General features: G+C 35.7%; 1 long non-coding RNA gene across 1 annotated transcript; it reads right to left on the minus strand.

Moving 5' to 3' along the window:
* Positions 1 to 1,157: 1,157 nt before the first annotated feature.
* Positions 1,158 to 3,605, minus strand: LOC128853157 (uncharacterized). Its single transcript, XR_008451472.1, has 3 exons — positions 3,513 to 3,605; positions 2,664 to 2,801; positions 1,158 to 1,443 (listed from the first exon to the last, which is right to left on the minus strand). It is a non-coding gene; the product is annotated as an uncharacterized LOC128853157 (long non-coding RNA).
* Positions 3,606 to 6,173: the final 2,568 nt, after the last annotated feature.

Consider the following 6,173-nt stretch of genomic DNA (forward strand, 5'->3'; position numbering starts at 1 on the left):
CTTAAGAAAGAGATTCTCAATAGTAAAGTTCTACCTGAGTCTGAACTGTTTGATCAGATGAGGGATGACAAGCAGTGATAGTTACATACGAATTAGTAGCCAAACGTACTTAAGTGGTGTGCATTCAGATGAATATATTCAAGTCCATTAATAAATTGGAACTGCACGTGAACATTGTGCTCCTCAAGATTTTCAAAGTTGCTAAGAATTTTTTATATTTCAACAATGTGTATCTTGATACAGCTGGTATTTAATTGTGTATTCCACGTTATTGGTTCTAGAGTAAAAAGCATGCCTTCTACTACTAAATCTATATTGCGTGAGCTTATCAGTATTGGCAATTATGAAGAATTCAGATCAACAAAATCTGTTGGTGAAAGCAGTTTCTTTTTTACTGAGTTTATATGACATCAAAACAGAGATGAGCAATTAAGACTACACAGGCCTTATACTGTGCATAGCAAAATAAATGAAAGTTTTGTAATTCCTCTTTCCCTGATAATTTTGAAATTACTATGAAAAACATGCATTTTGCAACAGAGGGATCATCATGGGTGGTGTGATAACTAGAAAATTCTTGATACCTAGCATCTTTGAAAAACAGGACTCCGTTTTCCCATAACTTAATCTTTAGTGTTAATTGATTTTATTTGGTTCCTTTACTCTAAAAGCTTCTAATGGAAACTATTGTTAACATAAAGAGAAAAAAACTCTCCTGAACCAAAAATCTCTGTAGATCAACAACGTCATCCTCCGTTGCCTTACATCACTGTAGGTGTCAGCCCCGTGTAAACCTGCAAGCTGGAAAGCTAGCATTTTATTTTATGCTCTCTAGTATGAGGCATGAAGTGTACAGTGACAGATACATCTTTATTAGCAGGAGTGTAAGCCTCTGTTATACAATTGTATAATTGTATCCTACATTTACAATTTAAGAAAAAAAAAGTTATTTAAATTCCAAGTTCTCTTTAGACTATGCTTTATTCTGTACTCATAGATCCTGTTAAAAAATACAGAAGATCTTGTCATAGTACATATAAAATAATGATGTGTATAATGTAATCAAATGGTAAGATATTCTTCTAGGAAAAAATATGAAGAAATGTATTTGCTTTATAATCTTCCTCAGTACAAAATACCCTAAAATTCATGGCATCACAAGAAAGATATTAGTAGGGGTGTCATGAGGTACTGAAAGGTATCAGCATTATAAATGTGGGTAAGGATAATTTTTAAAAACTCAAACTACAGGAGGGTTGTGCATTAAATAGTAATGATCACAGGTGTTTCAACCTGTCCTATGAACTCACGGCCTGATCATCTTTATGACTCCACAAGTCACCAGTAATTCCATCAGAAAGTCAATGAAGTTAAAGTATAAAAAGCCAGTTTTACAGAAGATCACATATTTCTTTGTAGATTATCTATGTATGTCACATCATCCTAGACATGGAAGTAAGAAAGAGGGAAAAAAAAAGGAGAACAAGTCAATAATGACTCCTGAAGATGAAGAAAGACACTGTTATTTTTCATATAACCGTTTTTCACTTTATCCAAAACCTCACAAAACATACTGAGAATGATTTTGAGACACAGAAGGTTGGTCAGGTTAAAACCAAAGCCTACTCTTAAATATTTTATTCTGATCTGACTGTGTATACCTTTGACCGAGATTCAGAGAGATTCAGTTCTACAATGGATTCAGACTCTCTGGACCACACTTCTTTAACAAAGGTGAAACAGTAGAATGAGTCCCCAGTGAGGCCTCTCCCTCCATTGCCTATAAGGACCTACAGAATGTACTGTAGCCCGGTTCATTAAATAGTTACTTTTATAAAAAAAAAAAAAAAGTGTTAGGTTCACTATATTTTATTTTAACCTCCTCCAGAGCTGTACAGAAGTGCGACCAAGAGCTAGCAGAGAGTGGCAGTAAGGCTTCCAGACTGGGCCCGCTCCTTTGGGACTGGAAAAATAGATGAGAAATCCGAGAGAAAGGCTTTTGCAAAATCTGTGTCAAATCAGGTGTAGGTAGTGGCACAGATTACTGGCCTTAATTCCCCTATACATCCTAGGCTCTTTTCTAAAGAATTATTTAGGTTTTCTGTTCTAAGGTGGAACATCTTGGACTTTATCAACTGCAAACAGTATTCCAAATGGAAGTATTTACAAATCTGTTAATCTGCATTATAAATGAAATGTCTCTAACCTTCTTGGGCTTATGGTTTAGGGATCAAAGGGTCAAAACGGCACATCCCACCTCAACCAGTTTGGAGCAGTTCCATTGATTTTCACTCAAAACTCCAGACTGATTTCAATAAGGAATGGCAGCATACATTGATGTCAATGTATGGCTTTCAGAAGACACGTACTCTTTTAAAAAAAAGACACTATCACAGAATTGATGTCTAATGCAGAATATGCATTGATGCCAATTTCTGTCAATAAGATTTCTATAATCTAAAGAAAGATCATTGAAAAGACTAGTAGTATCTTAGGCAAAAAACACCATTCAGTTCCACAGAAACAGAGGCAGGCTCAAATTCTGAATACTAAAATATTATCTGTTACAAGCATTTGAATATTTATTATTTCACTACTGGTTTAGATATACAAGCATCAAAATACCTATGAAATTTAAAAAACAGTAATTTCTTAATATTTACCCTCATGCTCATAGAAGATATGTGCTCCTGAATGATGTAAATCAATTATCCCCATCTATGTGAAAGGCTGTAACAAGATCAATGAGACCTGAACACAAGGAGGCATCTTAGGATAACAGCTGCAGATGTGTGCGTTGTCTGGTGAAAAAACAAACAAATGAATACACGCTACTCACCCTTATGTTCTCCCTCCCTCAGATAAAATCCCTGCCATTATCCTTTCCAATTGGTAAGTGCATAAAAAGAAAAACAAATAAGAACAGAGAGCAGCCCATATATCACTATGGGTAAAGCACAATAAACGGTCGCTCTTAGAGCCAAGATAAAATGAATGCTTTGCATTCAGTTTTGAAATTCATTTTTGATGGCACTTAATGGCCAGAGTACACCTACAACCAAATGCTGTGTGTTTAATGGCTGTACCGAAAACTGCTACGACCTATCTTTACTGTCTAAAATACATATTGGTTTTAAAGATGAGCTCACAATCATTACTTTTGCAATATTAATAATTCTGCCAATTGGATTTCCACAAAGTAGATTCAATAAAATGCTAAAAATATTTATTCAACACATCAGTTACATTTCTGACTGAGCCTGGATAGCTATAAATTTTTTTCTCATTGATAGAATTCTGTTTATGAAAACCTATTTTCATGGAAATGACTTTTAAGATTTTTATTGGAAAATGCTTTGCAGTTAAACAAAAGATACGAGAATTAATGAAAGGTCTATGTGAGCCTTATACATTTAAATAAACGAAAACCATTAATTTTTTATTGTTGCTTGAAGTAGAATGTAACGTCCATATTTAAAAGTGCCAAAAAAAGGTAAAGAAAAATTAAATACCTTCTTATCCCACTAGATGGTGGTGCCTTCAGATTAGGGCTGAGATGCTCAGAGAGACAGTACAGGAAAACTTTTGCTTTCTTTAGCTGACCTGCAAATATAGAGCGTGAGAGACGAGGTTAATCTTGTTCCTCTGGGGATATTAAGGTATTAAGCATTCAGGTATAATGACTTACTGAATATTATCTGAGTACACAGTATTGTGTTCACAGTAGTTTGCTATAAAATGTGTTTTAACTTCAACATACAACTAACAGTAATAATTTTTCTTCCTGAAGAAGAAAAGATGCAAACAATATTGAACCGTAACGATAGTTGTATCTCATGTAACACAGCCTTCTTCTACTGAGGCTTTGCACCCTCTAGCCTCAATCAAAATCAAAATACAGATTAAAGTTGTGAATCATCAGCAACAACTGCATCTTGTGTTCATATATTTCATTGGAACAATCTTGAAAGCACTACTCGCATTTTTACACGACAAATGTACTCCTCGTTCTAAGACGAATGGTATTTGCATACAAATCACTTAGACAAAAAGTGACAGGACCCATCTCTTCGGTTATAAAAGTCAAGTGAAATTTCAATGAATAGGAAAAGTAGACGGGACCTTGTTTGAGAGAGCAATTTTGTGCTTTGATTTGCTCAGGTTCCCGTAGTAAATGGTTAAATCCTTCATGCCTCAAGTAGAGCTTGAACTGTTGAGCTCAGTGCAGACTCTGTGAACTGGAGAGCTCGTATCAAAGGCTTTGTCTGCTGAGAACCGTCCCAAGAGTAGGCACAAAATCACACTCAACTGTGTGCCGGGAGGAAGCCTGCAGATGTAGGCTCACACAGAGCTGGAACACAATGTTAAAGCATTCAGGATATTAAAGGTACAACTACTACCAGCTGTCGGTCGCGCCCAGACGGGCCAATGCAAGTCTAGAGCTCCCTGGGTCCATGGGAAGCTGTGTGAACAAACTGCTGTACGCACACAGTTGCTCCAGAGACCACTCTCTCGCATTAGTGCAGGGGTAGTCAGTAAGCAGTTGAAAGCAATTTGTCAGACTGACACTGAAAATAAAAAAATAATTCTGAATTGTTATCATTTTGCTTAAATATTATGATGCACATTGATAGTATGAAAAATTAAAGACTAAAACAAAGAGCTGTTTTATGGATGAAGAACCCTGGTAAGAGAAGCCCAAATATTAGACTTTACAATTGTTCTTTTTAAGATGATGCTACACTACAAAAAAGTTCAGGATGTCCACAAGTGTCTTGGAAAAGTCAGTATTCATTAAGAACCCCAGACTTCTACTGTGGTCTACAATTGTTACTCGGTGTATTTTACTTCAGACAACCCTGCTCCCAGGTGATCACCCAATCTATAATACCTAGGGTCATTCTGAAAATAACTACCTTTCTGGCATAGTTTGGTTCATGTTTATTCTCTATATGTTCCCTTCCATTTATTCTATTCCTCCTATTCCACTCTTCTTCCCTTTTCAATTCCCGTTTGCAACACCTACTCAATTTCCCTTTTCCTTTGCAAGTAATGAACAGCAGTATAAGCAGCATCAGACTCTGAGATATGCCACGTCAGTATGATTTCCAAGCAAAGATTACAGACCCGATAGTCCAGATACTTTCACGTAAGAACACCACAGCCAAAACAGGCTTAATCCATGACTTTTCAATGAGCACCTAGCAGGGGAATTCCTTTGTATATAGAGAGGACAGAAATGGGTATAGAAGCGGATGTGGACACTGGGTTCTTCTGTAAAGCATTAATTATTTTTCCATGTTAGAATCTTCCCTGACTGTATGAGGGAGAGAAGCTCCTCTCTTCCTTTCTCTAGCAAGGTAGGTAGGAGTTTCTGAAAGCCTGAAGCAGCAAAATTCACTCTAATCATCATTACTCACTACGATTAGGGGTTGAAATGCAGCATTTGCCAAGAGTGCAAGTTCCTTTATTTGATCACTTTGACTGTACCGGTATAACTGCCAATCACAGGAAACACCTCTAATAACTCTTCCTTTACTTAATAAAGAATACCACATCTTTAAAACATTAGAAACAGATGTCACTGCATTACTTCACTGCTGATGTATGTAATAGAAATGACACACTAATTAATTTAATGCAGTATAAATGTACTGATTATTTATCATGGCTGACAATAAAATTATGAAAACATTCAATTACAATCAGCGGTAATTCATTATTTATTGATTCTGCATTATGCACACATTAATACAATACATTTAATTACATAAGAGAAAGGATCATTTTTCTATTGATACTTAGACATTTAGATTCATCAGTTTTATTTAAAATCCTTGATGCTTAGGTGGGAAGTTTTAATTCACAATTCCAAAAGAACTCTCTACTTAAATGTCAGAAATAAATGGCATACAAGTGCCAAGTACTACTGCGTCTAGGAAAATGTGGGTAATAAAATGACTTACTAATTTTGGTTCCTTCTTTTTCTCACGTCAGTGGCCCACATTTGTTAGTATAGCCATGGTTACCTTTTGCTAAGTAAACCACGGCATTAAACACTAAACTAGCAAAAATTAAAATGTTTTTCTTCCTTTTCAAGCCTTTACTCAGAATTAGCAATATCAGTGGTTTGCACACTCATGATATAAACTCAAAGATCACTTCAGGGGCTT

Source organism: Cuculus canorus, chromosome 10 (assembly GCF_017976375.1).
Source record: "Cuculus canorus isolate bCucCan1 chromosome 10, bCucCan1.pri, whole genome shotgun sequence".
NCBI classification, from domain to species: Eukaryota; Metazoa; Chordata; class Aves; order Cuculiformes; family Cuculidae; genus Cuculus; species Cuculus canorus.